The following is a 21597-nucleotide window of genomic DNA, read 5'->3' on the forward strand; positions in this document are numbered from 1 at the left end:
ATTTTGGTTCTGCTTGACCTAGGGATTTGACTATCTTGAGAGGCTTAACATTCCAAGATCATTTTATTGGGTTTGATCACATATTCATCTTTGTTTTTGGGATGTTGACTGAGGTTAACCATAGGCCAACTCTCTCTCCCTTGACTGAGAATTAAAAGAAGACTTTGACTTTGTTTGAACAAGGGTTTGACTGTCTTGGAAGGTCAAATATTTGACTGGAATATTCTATTGTGTTGACCATATATTTCTCTCTATGTAAACCAAAATTATGGGCATTCACTGTAGGGTTTGACTGAGGAATTTCAGGGATCCGTTGACTGAGGTTGACCGAACTTCCACAGGCCAAAATAAATTCCTCTATTACAGACTATAATCTTTGACCAGCATTGCATTCTCTCTCTCTTTTTTTACTGGATTTGTCTTGGTTTACTTGGAAAGTCAAAGGTTGACTTTGATTGGGTTATGGATGTACAAATAGGATTGTATCTTAGTTGAATATTTATTGAATATCTAAGAAGAAGAAGATTTGATTATGGATTTACCCCTTGTGGTGTTTTTCCTTAGTCTTTGACCAAATTCTCCCTGTCTCATTGTCCTTGGCTATCTTCTATTGTGAATTGTTGTTTACTATTTTATCTATAATTACTTAACTATTACTGGGGTGATTGAAATTGAATGCTACATTGTTTAAGTAATTACATTAGCATTAAACTTGAGAAAAATTGACGTGGGATCAGAGTTGAGGTGAATATTAGCCATTGGATAACAATGAATACACCCCTTGAGACACTTCTCTTTCTAATTGGTGATCAACTCTCTTAGACAAGATGACTTCCACCTACTTCAATATTGAAGAGAAGTTGAATGATGCCTCTAACTTTGCAACATGGAGTGATAGATTGGATCTTACCCTTGAACATAATGATGTGATGGAGTGTGTGGAGGGAAAGGTAGTTGAACCTCCTGATAATGCCATTGCCAATGTCAAATCCAAGTACATGAAGGGTGAGATCAAGTCCAAGAATATCATCATTGATTATCTCATAGATCATCTTATCACTTATGTGTCCAAGTTGACGAAGTCAAAGGATATGTATGAGAGATTGATTAGGATGTATGAGGTCAAAAATCTGAGCCACATCATTTCCTTGAAGATTCAACTCCATGATATCAAGATGTCCAAGTCAGAATCTATAATAGGCTACTTCATGAGAATCTCTCAAATAAGAGATCAACTTCTTTCCATTGGAGAAATCACACCTGATAGAGAGCTTGTGCAGATAACCCTTGGTGGACTCCCCATGTCTTAGGAGACATTCATAACCAACATTAGTAGTAGAAAAGAGCACCCTTCATTTGATGAACTCTTGGGCTCTTACACTTAAGAGGAATCCAAGATCATTTCCAGAGGAAGAATTCAAAGATAAGAAGGAGAACCTACAACCTTTGCAAAAAATGGAAGGAAAGAAAAATGGAAAGGAAGACCTTCCAAATGGAATTCAAACAATCCAACTCCATCTTTCAACAATAATAGAAATGAATTTTCAAAATTCCAATGCTATAGATATGAAAAATTTGACCACATAGCCTGAGATTGTCCCAATGAAAGAAGTGCTCAAAGGCCCAATAACAACAACAATGGAAACAACAACAACTTCAACAAGAGAAGGAGAGGAAGAGGTCCTTCCTCCCATGCAAGTGTAGAAGAGACTTAATTCCCTCAAAAGAGGCCCAAAAACACAAGGTATGTTGATAATGTTTCTAATACTCAAGCTGAGTCTGAATATTTTCTCGTTTCTGCTATTTCTATCTCATCTTCAGATAACATTTATAATTAAATGGTGGATAGTGGGGCATCTAGAAACTTGACTGAGTATCGTGAAATCATCTCGAATTTGATTGAGAAGAAGACAAATTTGAACATTATACTTGGTGATAAATCTTTTCATCCTGTCAAAGGAATTGGCTCTATTTTTGTCCATATGGATTTTGGTCAAACCATTCATCTATAGGATGTGTTATATGTGTCGAGCTTGAAGAATAATATTGTCTCCATTTTAGCGATGGAAGATAAAGGATTCAGGGTTGCATCTATTAATGGAAAATTCCTTGCATGGAAAAGGAAATCTTAAAGGAAACCTTCACACTTGGTGTCAAAAATGAAGGCCTATATAGGATGTGTGGTCGACCAATTCAAGCATTGGTTCATGAGAGCACTAATTAGTGTGAGTTTTGGCACCGAAAATTTGCTCACCTTCATTACAAGGCTTTTCCTGGCTTGAGTAGGATGGCTTCAACATTACATAGATTCAAGTTGAACATGAAGGTGTATGTTAGGGATGTGCTAGTGGAAATAATGTCAAGGGACCATTGCCTTCTAGTAGCAAAAAATCTAATGAGATTCTTCAACATATTTCTTTTGACCTTTATGGGCCCATGTCGATGATATCTCTTGGAGGATATTTATACTATGTGATATTTGTTGATAACTTCTCCCATAAGACTTGGATATTCTTCTTGAAGACCAAGGACGAGGTTTCCAACATGTTCATGGACTTCAAATCTGTAGTGGAAAATAAAACTGGAAATAAGATAAAGATATCGAGGATAAATAATGGAGGAGAATACACTTCAAGTGAATTCAAGGAATTTTGTAAGGAAGTCGAGACTAAGAGGGAGGTGACTATTCTATACAACCCTCAATGAAATGGAGATGTTGAGAGGAAGAATAGGACCATATTGGAAGCATTCAAAGCCATGATTCATGATCAAAACCTTCTTATGTTTCTATGGGAAGAAGCGACAAACACTATAGTATATGTCCAAAATAGAAGCCCTCATCGATTCTTGGGGACAAGACTCCTGAAGAAGTTTTTATAGGTTTGAAACTAGAAGTTGGACACTTGAGAATATTTGGTTTCCGTCTCTACACTCATGTACCGAAAGAGAAGAGTTAAAAGCTAGAGGCTTCAGGAAAGAAACATATGTTTGTTGGTTATTGCAAAAATTCTAAAGCTTACATGATATATGTTCCAGGACATAGAAACATTGAGTTCAACCGAAATGTGACCTTTGAGGAAATTTTTTTCCTTGGAAAAGCAAGGGACTCTCCTATCCCTTCCAGCACTAAGATAAGAGATGACACTATGGATGTAGATGCAAAACCATCCTTGCTAGAGCTTGACCTTCAAGATGAGCCTATGGAACCTTTGGATCCTTTATATCCTCCTCATTGTGATGCTTCTTCTTCTAGGAACAGACCTTTATGGCTTTGTCATTAGAGAAATTTTGAGGTCTAAAATGGGCCTCAAAACAAAAATGTACAACCAAAATCAGCTTTATAATAGCCAACAGGATTCAAGATGATGATGTAAATCATGGGGGATGATTCACCATTTTTGGAGTAAAAAAATAAAAACATTAAAAAAAAACTTTTTCAACTTGTATTTTCAAGTTATCTCCATATGGTTTTACTCAAATTTCAAGAAGGAGAACTTGTTGGATGTGGCATATAATTCCTAATCGAAGGAGTACCCATGTTGCATACTTTCGATGGACCTTGCTACATGGAAAATGAAAAACGTGATTGCAATCACTTTTTTCATGTATTTCTCATTTTACGTGTAGAAAGGTCCATCGAATGTATGAAACATGGGTACTCCTGGGATGAGGAATTGAATTCTACATCTAACGAGTGCTCCCACTCAAAATCTGAGTAAAACCATAGGGAGATAAGTTGAAAATATGAGTTGAAAAAGTAGTTTTTTCTTTTTCCCTCTAAAATTTGATGATGTAATCTAATCTTATTTTATTATTTGCACTATTATTTAATAATTTGCCTTAGGAGGCCCATTTTAGACCCAAAAATTATAGGATGTAGAGAAACATTCGACCCCTAGAGGCACCTTCAAAGAAAGTAAGAAGTCTTGTAAATATGATGGATATGTTACATTGATGAGTAGTATCACAGAATCTGAACCTGCCAATTATGAAGAAGTAGTGAAGGAACAAGTTTGGAGAGATGTCACGACAGAGGAATATCAATCCATCATGAAAAATGTTGTATGGGAGGTTTTTTTGAGACCTGAGGGGAAGTTTGTAGTAAATTCCAAGTGGACATACAAAATCAAACATGAAGCTGATGGTAGCACTGAAAGGTTTAAAGCAAGATACATGGCTAGAGGATTCTCCTAGAAAGAGGGAGAATATTATGATGAGATATTTGCACCTATTTCCATATACAATACCATCTAGTCTATCATTTCTCTAGTTTCTAATTAGGGTTGGACCATTCAACATATGGATGTGAAGACAAATTTTCTTCATGGTATACTTAAGGAGGAGGTGTACCTAGAACAACCTCAGGAATTTGAGGAACATGACAAGGAAACCCATGTTCGTAGATTGAATAAATCCCTCTATGGAACAAAGCAAGCCCCCATGGCTTGATATGCTCGGATTGATGGATACTTGATGAAGCAGGGATTCAACAAAAGAAATGCGAACCCCAACCTTTACTTCAAGATTGTCAAAGGTATGCCATTGATTTTGGTTTTATATGTTGATGATTTGTTCATGACAAGAGTAGAACCTTTGATCATCCAATGTAAGAGGGATCTTTACTACAAATTTGAGATGAAAGATATACAGTGTATGCACTATTTCTAGGGCTTAGAGGTGTGGTAGAAACCTTGAGAGAATTTTCGCAACCAAGGAAAATATGTTGTCGAACTCTTGGAGAGATTTGGGATGGTGGATTGCAAATCCATTGTTAGTTTTTGTAGCATCGAAGGTGTTCTAGTCTTGAAACTTTGTGGAGAAGATAAAACATAGGAATTATCCATAACTCATAAATTATTTCTGGAAATTCCACCTAGAAGTATCTCAATTAAATTATTGGCCTATTTTTAAATATTTAGTAAGTCTAAACTTAGGAAAAGGGTTTAATTAATCAATATTAATTGAGAAAGGTGTGAATCATCTAGAAACTGACATGAATCGATCCAGTAATGATCTTAGCCATCGATTACATTTTAATGTTGGTTGTTAGAGTCCCAAATGGATATTATAAGAGGAGGTCAATGGGTAGATGGAGAACACATGCTTGAGATCGATTTCCTTTGGTAGTGTGATTTCTAGAGAGCAGCAACAGTTGTTGGAAGAGTTTGATCCAGAGAAGGAAGCAGAGATAGAGAGGGGCAGGGATAGTGAGTTTGGAGGAAGATATTCCAGTTTTAGAGAGTATATTGCAAAGAGGTAGAGATAACCATAAAGAGGCTGACACAGGGGTTGCATAAAAGCCTCTGGAGGAAATTCGATTTTTCTAGAGAGAAGCTGGGTTTCAGTTCCAGAGGCCGGGAAAGTGTTCTAGAGGTCCGGAGAGACCATTTATCAGTCAATGGAAGACATGATGACTTGAGAAGCAATTTTTTAAGGCATATTGTAGAATGGATTGCGTTAGGGTGACACAGGCCTACATAGAGGCTATGTGGATGACTCAATGGAGCTAGCAGTCAGAGCTCGAATTGCTTGTGGAATGATGAAAATTCCTCACTAGATTTTTGCCAGTATTTTTCTCTACATGATTGATATATTTTGACATCCAGTTGTGCTCAAATATTCTCAGTGCTTCTTAATAATATAAAACCCTCAGCTGCTGCACCAATTTTCCCAAGTTTGGTTTTTCCGAGGACTTTAGTCCAAAAATAACTGTGTCATAATTTTTGTGCGTGTCCGAGTATTTTCTCAGTTTCCAGTTTATCTTCTGTAAAATTTAATTTGTAAAGTTTGCATTGTGAATTATTCATTTTTTTCCATAGCAAATAAACTACTGATTGATTTATAGTTAGAAGAATAATTTCCAGTTTCTGCAATAGAATTTTAGTAGTGAAATTTTCATATGGTATCAGAGCATATTTGATAGACAGAAGGCTTAAAGTTAAAGAGGAAAATTTTCGTTGTTCAGAGGGAGAAGCAGGATGTATATTTTCAGAGTTTGCTCAATGCCTAGCTTGGAAGTGAAAATTACTGGACAAGGTTCTATTTTCCAGTGGCAGAAGGTAGAAAGTTTGATTTGTCCGAGGAAGCAATTCCAGTAGGAAAGGGAGAAACAACTCAATATTTTATTAGAGTAGATTTCTTGTCTGGAAACAATAGGGTTTTATAGTAGTTTAATTAGTGTTGGATGGAAGAGAAAGGCACACATAGGACAAGCAGGACTAGGCAGCTAGTAGCATTCAGGTTGTGGAAGAGAAAGGAACACAAATAAAATTTCTATCAGAGGGTTTCTAGCCTAGAAATCTTATTTTCCCAGTTGCAGTTAATAGTTGTTGTAGTTAATTTTTATCACTCAAAAGGGAGTGTGAATATCAGATTCAATAGCCAAGCAGAGGAAGAGGAATTTTTTCAATCAAATTCAGATATGGACACAACTGGGCTTAGAGATTAGGATAGGTTAGAGGGAGCCTCCAACTTTGTCATCTAGAAGACAAGGATGTCCTTCCTATTGGATGAATATGGCATGAAAGCCTATGTAGATAATGTGGTGGAAGTTCCTCAGTATGAAAATCAGCTGAAGGAATACATGAAAGAGATGACGAAGGAAAAGTAGTTGATCCTAGATGGAGTCTGAGATCATATAGTCTCACATGTATATGACAAGAATACTTCCAAGGAAATGTGGGATGCTCTTGACCAACCATATTAGAATTCTTCTAAGAAACAAAAGATGTTCATGTAGGAGAAGCTGATAAACATCAAGATGCATAAGGGTGAAGGCATAGATCCCTCCCTCACCAGGATTTAGGAGGTCCTTGACCATCTTGCAACTATTGGGGAGGTACCTCAATCGGCATAGCTTGTATGTTTAGCACTGAATAGTGCCTCAAAGGAGTGGAAAGTCTTTATCCAAAGTATATTGGGTCAAGACAAATTGCTTAGGTGGGACAAGATGTGGTCAAACTTACAACAGGATGAGTTGAGACGAGCTCTATTAAAGAGTACCATCATCGAAAGTAGTAGCAAGGGCATGAAGGGTGAGAAGGAAGAGGATGATTTGGCCCTAGCATCAAAGGGTCCTAGTTAGGGATAGGGGGAGAAGAAGAAGAAAAAGGACCTATCTAAAGTCAAGTGCTTCAGGTGTGGCAAGTTTGTCCACTATTGTACCCAATTTCATTTAAGGAAGAAGGACAAGAAACAACATCCATAGAGATAGATAAGTTGTCCTCCAGGTTGGAGGAATATTTTACCATGTGTGTAGTTATACCTCCAGTAGTGAGATAGGGCAGTATGGAGTTTTAGTCCCAAAGCAACATAGAGTTTGGGTAGGGTCCATTGAAATGTCCTCCTCATGGATCACTACCTAGCTAGAGGGGCCCACAATATTCAGTAGCAGGATGGATTAGCATCAGTGATGTAGTCATATTCTAGAGTGACAGTTGTAGACTAGTAGCAGTCAGGTGTTGAGGAATGTAGTGCAGTTTTGACAGTAGAGCAGGAGGCTCAGTAGAAGAGTTAGTAGCAGCACAAATTCCCCAGTGGATAGTGTGGAGGATAGTAGTAGTTAGGTTCTTTAGAGACATATGAAACAAGAGACATAGTTGATTCAGTATTTTCAATGCTTCTTAGTTAGAGTAGTTGCAGTTGCAACAACTACATATGAGAGGGAGTTGTAGTGTAGATGAAGAGTTGGTGGTAGTTTAGTTGTGTTAACAACAACACATATGGAAAATTAGAGTTGCGCAATTGTTGGTGGGAAGTGGAAGTCAATCACAATGGCCAAACATCAGTAGCATACAATGGGTGATATAGAGACATGATGTTGTAGTAGTAGTGTAACACTATAACACCTTCCTCGCTAATAAGGAGTGTTAGTTTTGTAGCATCAGAGGTATTCTAGTTTATAAAATTTGTGGAGAGGCTAAAACACAAGAGTTCTCCATAACCCTAAAATCGTTTTTGGAAGTTACATTTAGAAGTGTCTCAATTAGATTATTATCATATTTTTAGATATTTCCTAAAACTAAACTTAGGAAAAGGGATTAATTAATTAGTATTAATTGAGAAAGGTGTGAATCATCTAGAAACTCACACATATCGATCTAGTAATGATCTCAACCATTGATTATGTTTTAATATTGGTGGTTGGAGTTCCAACTAGAGATTATAAGAGGCAGTCAATGGGTAGATGGAGAACACACACTTAAGATCGATTTCCTTGGGCAGTTTGATTTCTAGAGAGTAGCAGTAGTTTCCGGAAGAGTTCAATCTAGAGAAGGAAGGAGAGATAGAGAGGGGAAGGGACAGTGAGTTTGGAGGAAGAGATTCCAGTTCCAAAGAGTAGCTTGCAGAGGGGAAAAGATAGCCATAGAGAGGTTGATGTAGGGGTTGCACAAAAGCCTATAGAGGAAATTCAATTTTTCTGGAGAGAAGATGGGTTTCAGTTCCATAGGCCAGGAGAGTGTTCTAGAGGGTCGGAGAGACCATTTCTCAGTCAGTGGAAGACAAGACATATTATGGAGAAATTGTTTCAGGAAGAGCATAGTAGGGATTATGCTAGTGCGACACAGGCATGCGTAGAGGCTGTTTGGATGACTCACTTGGAGCTAGAAGTTAGAGCTTGGATTGCTTGTGGGGTGAGGAAAATTCCTCGCTAGATTTTTGTTAGTATTTTTCTCTGCATGATTGCCATATTTTGACGTCCAATTGTACTCAAAATTTCTCACTTCTGCTTAATAATATAAAACCCTCAGTTGCTGCACCAATTTCCCCAAGTTGGGTTTTTCCGGGGACTTTAGTCCAAAAATAATTGTGTCATAATTTTTGTGTGTGTGCCAATATTTTTTCAGTTTCCAGTTTATCTTCCACAAAATTTAATTTTTTAAGTTTGTAGTGTGAATTATTCATTATTTTATGTAGAAAATAAACTACTAATTAATTTAAAGTTAGAAGAATAATTTCCATTTGTTGCAATAGAATTTTAGTACTGAAATTTTCACATCCATGGCCACATCAATGGAGGCAAACTTCAAGAAATTATGTGGCGAAGCTGTGGGACGAAATCTAGTGGATCCTTCTATGTACCAACATTTGATTGGGACTTTGATGTTTTTGGTCAACAATACACCAGATATATGTTTTTCCATTAACACCTTAAGCCAGTTAATGGTGGAACCTTTGCATGCTCATTGGGTGGCTAAAAAACATGCGTTGAGATATCTGCATGCGACGATCAATCATGGATTGAGATATTCCTTTGGTGATGATTTCAGACTACATTGGTATGCAAATGTAGATTTGTCTAAGAGTGTTACAAATAGGAAGAGCACATTAGGGTGTTTCTTTCGCTTGGGATCTTCCATGGTATCCTGGATGAGAAAGAAGAAGAAATCTGTCACTCTCAGTACAACTGAGGCAAAGTTATTGTAGCTAGTATGGCTAGTTGTGAGGGAGTGTGGCTATGAGATCTATTTACATAGATGTTTGAACATGTGCCAGATACGACAATGATATAATGTGACAATCAAAGTGGGATTAGACTTTATGAGAATCCAATATTCCAAGATAGGTCAAAGCACATCAAGATAAAGTACCATTATATCAGAGATATGGTACAAAGAGGAGCAGTGAGGCTCCAACAAATCTCAACAAATGAGCAAGTTTTAGACATTCTCACCAAGCCTTTTTTGAAAGTGAAGTTCTTGTTCTTCAAAGAGAAACTTGGAGTGTAGGAGAATGTATCCCTCCTTGGGAGGAAACACTCCAGATTAAGAATGCTAAGCATATGCTCTTCCACCTGTCTTTCGATTAGCCATGGAATTGGTGGTGGGTATGAGTAGTGAGGCTCCTGGGTCTGAGGGTACTTCTTAGGGCCATGGACTTGGATGAGTACATACCCCTACCCGCAAGTCACCTTCGTGTCATTATTAAACAAGGGCCATATTGAGATGGTTAAGCTTGTCAAGATTACCACCCTTATGGCGAGTGGGTGATGAGACTTACGTGTGTGTGATCTTTACCAAGGTCAGATGTGACTTCCATGGACTTGGTTGTGGTAAATTGATCTCCCCTAAGTGTTGGATGCAAATGTTCTACCAATTTATCGTTAAGTATCAAGTTGGGTGAGGATTAGTTAGTGGACATACTGTGTCTGATATTTACCAAGGTCATTTAAAACTACCATGGACTTAGTTGTGGTAAATCAATCTCCCCCAGGCCTGGAATTTCAAATCCCCTTTTCCCATCAAATGAAAATTTAATGACGTTTTTATATTTTTCATGCCTTTCATTATACGTTCTATGCAAAGTTGTGAGTGTCAACTTCCTTTTATAGGGAAACTCTCTTTCAACTACTCTTGCATCTCAACTTTCACTAATCTCTCTGAAAGTGCCTTGTTTTTTCCTAAGTTAGCATATGTGCTTCGAAATAGCATAAAACCACACTTTTAAGGTTTTATAAGGCTTTTCAGCTTTTTGGGTTAATAGTTTTGATTATATACTTAAATTTTAATATGTGAAAGGCACTAAAGAAGGTCACATAGTTAGGATGATGAGGATCCTCAATCATCATTGGATGAGATGGCGTTATACATCCCTCTAAGGATATTAGATGTGGAAAACCTGCATAAAGAGAAAAATACTAAATGGAAGTAACTAGTTGTCGAAGAACCATTGCCCATCACAAATGATTTATTGGCTAAGCCCAATCATGACACCTTTGATATTTTAGCTAAAATCTATGATAACTTGTGTTTAAAATAACAATAATTATGTATATTGTTAATGCAACCATCAAGACATAAACTAATACTTTTAATGTTTTTCGTATTAAACTTTGTGCATGCGATCTCTCTCAAATTTGCTAAGTTCCATCTACAACATGGGACGAATAAATAGTTTGTTACAACAATGAAGTGGACAGAAGCATCATCCTCATTGTGAAAGGATTGAACTAATATTGCTAACTTTTGATAAGCATGATTCTAGGCAGCGCGGGTTATTTATTTTGACGACAAGGGCAGAATTATGATAATTTTTACAACTAATTGAGGAGCCTTTTATTAAAGATATGAAAAATAGTGCGAAGAAATGCTAAGTCAATTTTTTTCTAAGAACATGCACATGGATTGTGGTGAACTTTTTCAATTTGAGACCTCCTGAGGAATACGTTTTCATGCTTCAAAGGTAGGAAGGCTTCAGAGAAAACACTTTCCGATATGAAAGACGAAAACTGTCATACTTTGTGCATATATGAAAGTAGATTGAAAATATACGGGAAAGATTGAGGAAATTAATTTTTTTCCAAAATTCAAAAGCATATTGTTACATGAGCCACTGCTTGTCAAGGTTGAACTTTAAGGTTCCAGAAAATACTGTTGGATAAAAAAAAAATCTTGCTCAAAGTTAATTCAATAGAGCCTAACTATGTCCTATGTGATTCTGTGACTGTGTCAATATTGGAGGCCATGAGTGTAATACCTCTTTGAGTCTTGACCCGGCCTAGAATTAGGGGTAATGTAGAAATGAACTTCAATATGCAAGGAGTAAAGAAATAAGAGAATGCTAAGTTTATGGACTAAAGCATTTGTTGGACTTGGGAAGTTGGAATGTATGTTGTCTAGAGTCCAATCCCTCCTGTTCAACAAGACTGAAATTTGATAGATGAAACCAACTCTGAATTGTGAATTGTATTGTTACAAGAGAGCAGAAGGCCAGACAAGAGAGTTTATAAAACCTTCCCATTCTTAGACAAGGAGTCCAGTGTTGTCAGTTTATAACAGAGTCATACTACTTTAGAGGTCGAGATTTGCTTCCTCCCTCTAAGCATTAGTTAGTATATGATATATCTCTAATTTCATAAAGTAATATACAATATTTTAACCCAAAAAAACTCTTTAAAATTTAAATAAAGAAAAATATTATTTTAATAAGAAATTATATAATCATGCTTAACTACAAAAAATCATACAAAAATTTCAACTTAAATACCGCATGAAACAATATAATTCAAAACAAAAAACAAAAAACAAAAAAAACTATAACCATATATTTCACAAAAAAAAAAACTACTCTATACATTCCACTCTCAATAAATAGATTTTTTTTTTCTTGTCATCAATACAATGATCCATGTGAAATGAAAAACAATGTTTTAAGTTTTTACGGTTTCCTTTTCAAATTTAATGAAATTATATTTAAAAAATCAAATTATAAATTTGACCATGAACTTAGCATAATTTAAATATTTAAGTTAAAAAAAAGAAGATAAATTAATTTATATGTTTAAAATTAAATTTTAAACTATAAATATTTAAAAAAAATTGTAATAAAATTAGAAAATATGAATCAAAATTGTTTATATAAATTTAGACCAATAAAAAAACTCTGAAAGGTATAGTAATTAATTAATGTTCAACTCTAAATCTCCTTATACCACAAATAGGATGGTGAGTCAATATCATTGACGGATCTCAGTGGCAAGGGCACACTTAATTTCTATTTCTTCTTCACTATGTTGAGATGGCACAATAAGGGGATGGTCCGAAGGGACAATATTAAGGATTGTCCTATAACGAAGCCGAAATTTTGGCTGGAAAACAATAGGAATCGAAATATTATAATATAGTGGAAATCAATTTATGCATAAACGCAAGCTTCAAACCAGAGAAAATGCATATCATCCGATTCGTGAAATCAAATTCCTCCCATAAATAACTCCCACATGAAGCTGAACACGGCCATTGTACATCTCTAAAGACATGAAAGTGACCAATGTAAACACATTTAAAGGTAGAAAGTTTGTGTACTGTATCATTCAAAAACTAAAAGACAACGAATGATTCAATTCAAATATATTGCCAAAAAGACTCAAAAATACAATGAAAATCTAAATTTAAATTCAAGTGTTCCTACTTAAATGCCATGGTAGGAAAACATGAAACAAAATCGAGCCTATGAAACTTTAAATTAAATTTAAATCTAGAATTTGCCAAATTATAAAATTAATTTAAATTCGAACTTTTCTAACTTTTAAATTAAATCTTAATCCAGACATTTCAAAGGGTTGCAAATTAAATTCATACCCAAACTTCGTAAAGATTCAAAAGTAAAACTAACGATAAGAACAACAGAAACAACAGAAAAAATCATCTCTACTATTTTTGAAGATCAGAGGAGGAGATTGAGTCTACAAATAAAAATTAGGACAAAATAGTCCTCTATTTTGGCGGTTTTTGCTCTGCTAAAAAAATATGTATCACCCTAGAAAATAAGAAATTTGTGCCTTCAGCCCTTAAAATTGAATTACTGACCTTTATTTTATTTTACAAAAGAAATCATTTAACATTTACACCAAAGACATCCTTTATTTTGCGAATATTCAATGGTCTGGATCGGGTATGGAGTAATCTACGACTGAGTCGCTGAGATGAGGTTGACTGAGCCCGTACTCCCTCATTCCCCCCTAAAATTTATGACGAGAAACCTAGATACCTGAACATCAAATTTATGGTTTGAGATTTTTTTTAACTGTTATTTTATACGTTTGAAAAAAAAATGTGTTGTCAAATACATTTAAAAATCGAAAAAACGTTATGTGGAACGTCAAATTCTAGGCCTGATCTCCCCTATTGTTAGTATGGGTAATTCTTATTCTTATATACATTAAGTCATCATTGTTCAACTAATACTAGATGAGATGAGATTGGATGACGGTGCAACTATGAACTTCCCTTATGTTTAGACATATATATCCGAGATGAGACTTATGATGCAGTTGGAAATTCCTCCTAGCTAAGTGGGAATGTTGAAAATGGTAGTGTTGGTCACTTTAATTGTTGATTAATTTAGACAACTAAGTTTTACATAAATTGTCAACCCAGGGAAGTCTGTTATTTCAATGACAACTACGCACTGTATGTGCTCAATCTCAAAAGTAGAAAAAGTTGTAGTAATAAGTATACCCGTCACACCTTGTTCTAAGCAAACTGAAGCTCTACTTTGAGTTACAGCAAAGGCAACCTATTGCAGACAAATATCAAGGGATTCTTAATTTCATTAAAAAGAACAATCTAATGAAAGGAATCAATCTGCAAAGGAAAGCACTAGCTATGCTGTAACAGAGAACAAGACCCTATTCCCTAAGCAGGAACCTTCAGCACCTGTTTCTGATTACCATGCTTATCAACTCACTTTGTAAAATTAATTTCCAATAGAACATTCATGGATAAACTATAAATAAGTTCAAGAAAGTAATGCAACAATCAATTGAAAAAGTAGAGTTCAGGAATAACGCATGAGCAATATTCAGTAAATAGAACTTTAACAAGGTATAGTTAGAAAACACACTTAACACACTGTGGGAATGGAATGGGTGAATCTTGTGATGAAGGTGGGCCCTGTCCTTCTCACAAGATTACCCAGAGAACAAGAAAAAAGAATTGCTCAGAACAATATTCTATTTATCCATCAATATGTCATGTTACAAAAAGATTCAGTTCTTTTTCCTCAGCTTAAAAACCTTCCAGCAGTCTGTCCCCCTCTAATGTAGATGGATCCTCTTTTTAAAGAGGAGACATCTATTACAATTGATTACATTGTAAGTCCTATCTTTAACCCAATATACCAAAATGGGGTAATTGGTTTTCCCATTAACAAAATGTTGTTACAATGTTTATGGCAATGCTGACTTTGGAATTTGATTGTTACGGCCAGTGTAGCAGCTCCTTTGATGATCTTCTTCTGTTGCTGTCAAATCTAGAATGAAAATCACGGCTGTTTCAGCAACATAACCTATAATGATAACCCTGTAGTCTCCATGCTATTTCAGCAACATAGACTGCAATGATAACTATTTCAGCAACTATCCGATTCAATAATTAACTATGAAGGTAATGTAATTATATGTACAATAATTTAAACTTATAGTAATGAGAAGAAATATTGTATACCTTAGGAAAAATCGATTAAAGTCATAATATGGACTTTAGATACAGGTTGAAAAAGGATGAAATAATAGCAAAATATATGGTCAAAAAAAGGACAATGTAGGGTCCTAACATCCCCCCCAACTAAAAGGGTTGCATGTCCTCATGCAACTTTACTCTGTATCTGAGTACGAGTACTGGGCCTTGTAGTGCAAATTACTTAGGCAGTAAGTATAGAAGGTGAGCTATTAGACAGATCTCTGAGGCCATAAAGATTCTGTAATCTTTGCCATGCTGCCACTTCCACCTTTTTGGACAACCTGTAATGAACCTTATACTCTTGTGCTGGCATCCATAGAAGAGGGAAGTGAAAATGATATCCTATCCATTTTTCGGCACACTACTAAACACATTTGACATAGTTAGGTAGTCGTGAAATTGCTGCTTCAACATTAAGAGGAGTAAATGGATGATACTCCTGCCTCTCCTTAGAAGACTGTTGCCAGAATAAGTTGTTTGATTGTAAGGCAGGCGCTCCCTTAGCTTTGACATAGTGTTGGTAGTCTTCTAAGACTACTGCTTGTAACTGTCTGATGTGTTCACACATTGCTGGTTACTTTAGAAACTGACGATATTCAGCAATGAAAATGGTAGCATTTTGTGGCTCGGATCGAATCCACAGAAGACGATTATATTCATTATGTCTTGCTAAAAGTAAGGCATTCTGCCACGTGAGATGATTGGAAAGGAAAGGGAAAAAGGCTCTGATCTGAATATCACCCACCAGAGGGTTCAGATTGAGCTTCCTATCCTCAGGGATGGCTTCATTATGAAAGTATAATTCACAAAGTAGATTTTGTTCACTGGTAGATGCCTCTGTGAAAGTTTTCACAAACTGTTCAGGTGCAGATATCTCATGAGGTCTCCCATCTCTAATTGCTTTTGTTTGGAAGAACGTTATGCATTCTGAAAGAAAAAGAGAGTAATTGGAAGATGGTTTCCTGGTGGCCAGTAATCTTTGAACCAAATCAAACATGAGAAGTAGTCTAGTTTTTAGCTATTTATTCTCCTTGTTCTGAGCACGAGAGTGTTGGAGCACCTGATCCAAAACTTCCCAGTTTGAATATATATGATTTTTCCATGATGATTTATGCTCCTGCAAGATCCTTTCTTGCGATGTAACGTATTATTTCTTCCATTTATCCATTTGTGCTTGAGTGCTGCTGCTCTGAGTGAAGACCATTTTTGTAGATCGAGGCTTAGTCTGAGTAAACACAGTCTTTGTAGACCAAGGTACAAGACTTTTAGTTTTAACAATCATAGTAGGTCGAGGTATTTGTGGTTTAACCTCTTTTTCAAAATTTTTTGAAGGCCCTGCTGGTTCTTATGTGACAGCAGGGCGTTCCTTTTTAATTGCAGCAGAAGTAGATGCAGGGGGGCCTCTAGGCAGTGGAATTTCAACTATTTCATAACCAGCTTGATGATAAATATTACCACATTGGCTGCACATATATTCGATATATCGGTATTTCTCTGTACTCTTCTCAGCTGCGGGTGCTGCATGGGCTAAAGTATACAAATTAAGTTCTTTGTCATTGGCTTCCCTTGCCGTTATTAATTCCTGTTTATAAGCTTCGATTTCTGATTTTAGAAACTTGTTTTCCTGTAGAAGGGAAGCCAAAGTGACTGGACTTTGTGTAGCAGTCGCAGTCTCAGTAGCTGATTCTGGTGGATGAATGGCCTATTGTTCCGTAGCAGCTACATCTCTTATAGCCTTAGCAGGTGGTTCTTGTGTGACAACTGCTGAATCATCAGTTGGTTCTGTAACAACTACATTATTTGCAGCATCTTGAGCATCCAAATTTTTCATATTAGCAGATGGCTCTTGTGTGACAGCTGCTGACCCAGTAGCTGGTTCTTGTGTAACAACTACGGTTTGTGCAACATCCTGGTTTTCTATGTCTTTTTCATTAATAGGTGGTTCTTGTGTGGCAACTGCTGAATCAGTAGCTGGTTCTTGTGGGGCAGCTACATCTTGGTCATCTATTTTCTGTTCATCAGTAGGTGGTTCTTGTGTGGCAACTGCTGAATTAGTAGCTAGTTCTTGTGGGGAAACTACATCTTGGTCATCTGTTTTCTATTCATCAGCAGGTGGTTCTTGTGTGACAATTGCTGAATCAGTAGCTGGTTCTTGTGGGGCAGCTACATCTTGGTCGTCTATTTTCTATTCATTAGCAGGTGGTCCTTGTGTGTCAACTGCTGAATCAATAGCTTGTTCTTGTGGGGCAGCTACATGCTGTACATCATCTTGGATATCTAAATTTGGTGAATCAGTAGCTGGTTCTTATGTGGCAGTTGTTGAATCGGTAGCTGGTTCTTGTGTGGTAGCTACATTTTCTAAAAGGAATGATGTCACAAAATCCTGGGCATCTTGCATTTCAATACCCAAGGGTGAGACAAGTAAAGATTCAGGAACTTGGTACTGTGGTGGTGTATGGGGTTTTAGGCTAACAGGTGGGGAATTTGGGATGGTAGTAACAGTTGTTGCTTTCGTAGATGTCCTCATTCATCTTCGAGGTAAAAAGGTAGGTAAAGTAGTGATTTTTATTTTATGAGTAGGTTTCCTTAGGAGGGGAGGGGTATCAGGAATGGTGGCTTCTTTGGTTGAGGCCCTTGTTCATCTTTTTGGTAGGGAAGCAGCCTTATCTTGCCTTTTTCTTTTTAGCCTAGCAATGGGAAGGTTATCCTCAAAATCATCACTAGGAATGTGAATAGTGGGACTAGATGATTCTGCTAAATTATGGGGTGGAGTTGACGTGGTAGAAGGGTCAATTGGGCTGGCTGATGTAGCTGTTGGGATTTCTGGGGGATCAGGGATACTCCCTGGTTACAGTTCATAAGGATTTTTGGCCTGCTAAGAGATTACAGGAGTTTGCTGGGGACTTTCGGAGCTGATTGAGGGACTCGAGAGTTTCAGTGGGTTCTTTGGGAATTTTAGCTGCCGCTTGAGGAATTTCAACAACTTCTTGAGGAATTTCAGCAGCTTCTTGAGGCTCTAGGGGTGGATTGTTAAGAGGGGGAGGATTCTGTTGAGCGAAACCCCTTTGAATTAATAACTGAACAAGACGATGATGGGTGAGGGAAAGGAGTGGGTATTTTACATGCAAACAGTAATGTGACATATTCTTTAGACACCCAAGTAGATAATACGACATATTTAATAGTCGACCATGTCTCAAATGGTTTAACAAGACAAAATCATGCTGATAGACTACCTGGTAGCATCCTTCGCAGGTGAGATAGTGCTTGACGAATTCCGCAACCGTCAGCCATGGAGGTGGTAATGAATGAAGTGTGACACCCTTGCCTTTAGGCTTGACCTGCTCTCCTGGCAGAAGAAAGTCCTATTGTGCATTCAAAATGATGTGTTTACGACTAAACCATCGAATGCCAGTAGTCGGTAGGCCTGAAACCTGTGCTATATCATACTCTGAGACTGGAATTCGAATTCCTTGAACAGTAGAGTAGCCATCCCATAGATTACGTGCAAATTCAAGGACTTGCTGTGAATCAAATCCCTGGAGCCTCCAAAAATAATCTACCCATCCTACCTACTGAAAAATTTGATATACCTCTGGATGTAATTCTAATAAAGCTATGGAGTTGGGCTCATGTCGAATAGCAGGTCCTCCCATAGTTATCGGCTTCAGTAAAATGCACAGTGACAAATCGAATTACTGCACCCAGGATAGAGTAAATTTTACAAATGAGATCATGGAATAATAGGACAAAGATGGGGTGATAGGACATAATCGTGGGTAAAAAAACGACGGTGATTGGTGTGTTGCAAAATGATGGCGTGTGATTTGATATCCCTGCCCCAACTACAGCTGTAATAATGAGTTTTAAATGTACGAAGATTGTGGTAATAATGCCGTAATCTTCTCATTTACTATAGTTTAATAATATTCACACATAACAAACACATACCTCATGTTTACCTTTGATTGATATTCGGAAAGTATAGTACACGTTGCTAATAGATCATCACTGGTTATGGAAGGGGGTTTTGAAATATGAGGGTAATTATATGAAAGGCCTGTATAAACATAGGAGAGGGCAGTGAAAGAACAGAGTAAAATGCAATAGGTGATTCTTACAACGGAAATTAATGTATGATAATTCCTTGAGGAGAAATGTTGTTTCAGCAACAAAAAAGATGGGTGAAAGTTGGTGTTTCAGCAACAGGGAAAATGAATGGAGGATAGTGTTTCAGCAACAGGAAAATGGGTGGAAGATGGTGTTTCAGCAATGGAGAATAGTAAGGAAAAATGTTGCTGTAAATAGGAAAAATAGGGGAAATGTTGCTGAAAAATGCTTATTTCATTGATGATAAAAATGTAAAAATGTTGCTGAAAAATAATGGGGAACATAGGGAAGGGGAAAAGGGAAAATGATCGAAATGGGGGAGTGAATTTGTGAATTGGGATGAGATGACAATGCTTCACAAAATGAAGCTTAAATCTTCTTGCAATGAGATTGTTCTCTTCCATCAGCCTCTCCTACATCTGAGATCTACAAAATGACCATTTGTAACATGGCAACCCTTGACATGGATTATTAGTTAATAAATATAATCTAATACTTAAAATATATAATGCAGAAATTAGTAGCAATAAGGGGCAGCAGGTTCCCCCAAAAGGATATAATGTGTTTCTGCCATGCAAGTGGACTTAAAGTCCTCTTTAGAAATGGGTCACTGGTATAGACGAAGTCGATGAACATTTACTAATAGTGGTGTCCTAAAATCATCAATTGTTATGAGCATTACTGTTCCATTGGGGAAAACAATATCTATTTCATAAGGTCCCAACCATCTTGTAATTAGTTTCCCTTGAAAATTTTCATACCAAGAATCATACAATAAAGCCCAATTACCTTTTTGGAACTGCTTATGCTTGATAGTTTTGTCATGCCACATTGTTCTTTGTTGCTGGATCATAGTTGTTTGATGAATGGCATCTAACCTCTTTTCATCCAACTCCTGAAGCTGCTGCAACCTTGCTGTCTGTGCATCAGTCAAATCAAGGTTAACAGCTAAATCAATCCTTAAAGTTTTAATTTCAAATTCCACAGGAAAAACAACACTTTTACCATAAATCAATTCATAAGGTGAAAATCCTGTAGTGTTCCTCCAAGTAGTTCTATAAGCCATAGTGCTTCATGGAGCCTTTGGGACCAATCCTTCCTATTCTCTTTCACAGTTTTTGTTAGAATGGCTTCTATAACTTTGTTTGTATTTTCCACCTGACCATTAGCTGGGGGGTGGTATGGTGTAGTCATTCTATGATGAATATGATATTTTTGGAGGGTGGCTTTAAAACCATGAGAATTGAAGGGAGGTCCTCCATCTGTAACTAGCTCTCTAGGTACTCCAAATCTAACAAAGATCTCCTCAAATAGAAAAGCTAGAACATATTCTTCATTAGCTCTAATAAGTGCTTTAGCCTCCACCCATTTGGTCATATAATTTGTACAAACGATTATATAAACTCTTTGATTGGATGGAGGATTAATGGGCCCTACAAAATCTAGAGCCCATCTTTCAAAGTGTTTAAGTATTACTTGGGGATTCAATGGAATTTCATCTCAATGATTTGGTTGACCCATTCACTGACAGCTGTCACAGGCCTGAACATATTTCTTCGCATCCTTGAATAGTGAGGGCCAATAATAATCGATTCTAAGAATTTTATGTGTTGTTCTCTTATCATCAAAATACCCTCCACAAGGGCCATCATGACAAGCCTTCAGTATATCATAAACCTCATCTTCTCTAACGCATCTTCGGATCTCATGATCAAGTCCTGTATGGAAAAGACACCCACTTATCCAGTTATACCTAGCACTTTGTTGAATGATCTTCCTTTTCTCCTAATGTGATAGGTGTGATGGTAACTTCCCTGCAACCAGATAATTGGCAATGTTTGCATACCAATGTGAGTGAGCAGATACTGCAAATAAATAATCATCAGGAAAGGAATCATCTACTGGAGTATTATCATCAACTTTTATCTGAGAAAGGAAATCAGCAACTACATTTTATTTACCTGGTAGATCTAAAATTATAATATCAAATTCTTGTAGTAACAACAACCATCTGGTAACTCAGGCATTTGTGACAGATTTGTTCATTAAATACTTAATAGCTGAGTGGTCAGTATGGACAAAAGTAGAGTAACTAGTAATGTAGTGTCGAAATTTGTTAATAGAATAGATCACTGCTAAGAATTCCTTTTCAGTAACTGTGTAATTAAGCTCAGCAGGAGTCATATTCTTACTAATAAAATAGATAGCATAAGGAAGATGATTTTCCTCTTGTCCCGAGATAGCTTCAATTGTAGTATCTGAAGTATCAGAGGATATATTGAAGGGAAGTGCCCAATCAGGTCCTCTTAAAATAGGAGCTGTGGATAACTGATGCTTGAGTTCATCAAATGCTTTCTGGCAAAGATCAGTTCACTTAAATTCAACATTTTTCATAAGTAACACAAACAAAGGAGAAGCTATTTTAGAAATTTTTTTAGTAAATCTTCTACAGTATCCTGCATGTCCTAAAAAACTTCTTACATCGGTTTGTGTTCTAGGAATAGAAAGATTATGAATTACCTGTATT

This window comes from Pinus tabuliformis, chromosome 2_1 (genome assembly GCF_031772625.1).
Source record: "Pinus tabuliformis cultivar Carrire ecotype Pingquan chromosome 2_1, CPIR1, whole genome shotgun sequence".
NCBI classification, from domain to species: Eukaryota; Viridiplantae; Streptophyta; class Pinopsida; order Pinales; family Pinaceae; genus Pinus; species Pinus tabuliformis.